Source organism: Galeopterus variegatus, unplaced genomic scaffold, assembly GCF_000696425.1.
Source record: "Galeopterus variegatus unplaced genomic scaffold, G_variegatus-3.0.2 Scaffold899, whole genome shotgun sequence".
In the NCBI taxonomy this organism is placed as follows: Eukaryota; Metazoa; Chordata; class Mammalia; order Dermoptera; family Cynocephalidae; genus Galeopterus; species Galeopterus variegatus.
Genome location: NW_007727010.1, coordinates 348,710 through 351,509, shown reverse-complemented (window position 1 = coordinate 351,509; position 2,800 = coordinate 348,710). Strand labels below are relative to the sequence as shown.

General features: G+C 36.4%; 1 protein-coding gene across 1 annotated transcript in view; it reads left to right on the top strand.

The window, feature by feature from the left end:
- Window positions 1-2,800, top strand: part of QSER1 (glutamine and serine rich 1) — a 49,843-nt gene that overhangs the window by 1,589 nt on the left and 45,454 nt on the right. The gene's annotated exons all lie outside the window — the stretch shown is intronic.

Genomic DNA, 2,800 nt, shown 5'->3' with positions numbered 1-2,800 from the left:
GCAACCCTCAGTGTTGCCCCCGCACCGGGCCGGGGACCGGCAACGGGATTGCAACCCTCAGCGTCGCCCCCATGCCTCGCTCAGCCAGTGAGCGGGAACCGGTCTGTATGTGGGATCCGAACCCTCGAGCAGGATTGCCACCGCGCTTCCCAAGCGGCGCACTATCCAGTGCGCCACCGGGCCGGCCCTAAATTTTTATTTTTTATAGGATGACAGGAAGATTTTTTCTGCTTTTGAGAGGATAATTAATGACCTAGTGTGAAATAAAACAATATTTTAAAACACAGCTTCATTTTTGGCTTTCTGAAATAATTTTGTATTTCATGTATTTAGTTAGACTATCTGTTTGTCAGTATATTAGTGCTAACAGTACTAAGGATTGAAGAAGTTTTAAAATAAATCAAAGGAAAATCTGTTAATAATTTTGGTATATGATGTTTAAAGAAGGCAGGAAAACTTTTAACTCACCTCTAAGTGAGCCAACACTTTGTATAAAGTGTATCTAATCTTATATGGTTTATTTTTAAGTTTTTTGTGTTTTTTAGTTTCAATTTTTAAAAGTTCTCTTTTGCAATTTGTATCTGGCCCCATAATTGAGTTGCATTCAAAAGGGCCTTGGATTCTCAGGTTACTAAGGTAAAAGTTATTTTATTTTTGTTTTTTTTTTCTAGAGCACCACAGATTTTACTATGATATGGCTGCTTAAATACTGATGGAATTTTGAGCACGTAAAACCGGACTTAAACTAATGTATTCTGAATGGGAAATAAAAATGATATTGAGACAAGAACATACACAATACACCACTAGTTGGAAGAATGTATTAGTGTTAGTGTTTGGATAAGAAGCATCTTTAGTTGGAATGTCTGAGATTGCAATATGTGAGCATTAGATGCATTTCAAAGTATCTTCTGTTGGCATACTGTGGTGAATTTGCTAGACTCTGGTGACTCCCTTTTGCATTAATCTAATAAATCAGGCAGAAGTCAAGTCAAGTGAGAAAGATCTTTTATCACTCTACTGGATAGAAGAATTTCAAGTAACAGAAGCTCCTTACCTACTAGAGGGTAGTTTGAACATCATCTATTTTCTGGCCTTTCTAACTAGCCTCTTCCTCATTCTAGGCATAACTGTGATAGTGTCAGTCACCAATGAAATTACAATTGGTTCATTAGATATGATTATGACATATGTAACAAAACTTTCTTACTTTAGAGTAACCATTATAAATGAATCAATTATTTATTGGCATTTAGTTAAATTTTTTTTTTTTTTTTTTTTTTGTCCTTTTTTGAGACCAGCCGCACCGTGCTCAGCCAGTGAGCGCTGTGAGCGCACCGGTCATCCCTATATATAGGATCTGAACCCGCGGCGGGAGCGCTACTGCGCTCCCACACTCCCAGCACTGCACCCTCCCGAGTGCGCCACGGGCTCGGCCCTAAATTTCTATTCTTTATTGCTGTCTACTCTTTTTTATTTTACCCACCCCACTGCCCCCAACACACACAAAAGGAAAAAAAGGCGATACCTGGTAAAGAGCAGTGGAGTAAGTTGATAGGAGTTTCATGAATGCCCCTGAACAGCTGTGGCAAGTCACATCACCTCTCTGGACCCCTGTTTCCTCATTGCTAGAGCAAGGGAGTTGAACTAGATAATCTCAAAAGTCTATTATAGTTCCTGTGACTGTATTATTTTAAACATTATTGTAAGTGTTATTTATTCTTTCAAACACCACTAGATATTTTCCTGTCTTTGTAGTAGTAATACTTTTTTGATATTCGATTGAAAGAAGTGAATGTTTTTCAAAGGGCCAGACAATCTTTTCCCCCCATTTTTCCAAAATGAAAAAAAAAATGTAATGAAAGTTCACTGTAAAACATTTAAACAATAAAAAGGTGTATAAAGTGGAAAGTGATAGTTCCTAACTATATTCCCACTTTTTAGAGAGGAGCTATTATTATTCTTCTTGGATATCTTTCTGTGTCAGAACTTATCTACCTACACCAAAGACAAAGGGTTCAGATCCCCGAACCAGCCAGCTGCCAAAAAAAAAAAAAAAAAAAAAAAAAAGAACTTACCTTACCTACCTAATCAATGTTTACAGTTCACAATATTATTAGGATATGCCATAATTATTGGATTGATCTTTCATTAATGAACATTTTGGTTGTTTCTGCTTATTATTATAAACAACTAAAATGAATATCTTGCAAAAATATCTGTGTCCACTTATTTTTCTAGAAGTGGAATTTTTGGATCACAAGGGTGTACACATTTTTTACTTTCACTACATGTGGCTAGAGTGTTGTCCTGAAAGGTTCACAATCTATTCTCAACAGTATTTTACTAATTTCTTTAGTACTTTCATGATAAAACATGCATCTGTTGTTACTGGGAAGTTGTTTGTCAGAAGTCAAAACTTGAAGTGCAAGAGCTTTTTTATTTTTTATTTTTTTATTTTTATTGAATCATAATTGATTATACATATTTTGGGGGTTCAACGTTAACATATTTTGATCAAATCAATATTACTAGCATATATATTGGTACAAATCATACTTATTCTTTATACCCCTCATTCAATCTCTCCCCAGCCCTCTCCCCCCCACCTCTGATAACCCTGGATTTCTTCTCTCCTTCTGAAAAAGTAATGGTTACTCTGTTGATTTGTTGCCTAGATGATCTTTCCAATGCTGAGAGGTGTTTTCGGGTCCTCCAATATTATCATAGAGCAGATGCTTCTTTTTTTTTTTTCCTTTTTGTCTTTTTTGCTGACCGGTAATGGGATCGCAACCCTCGG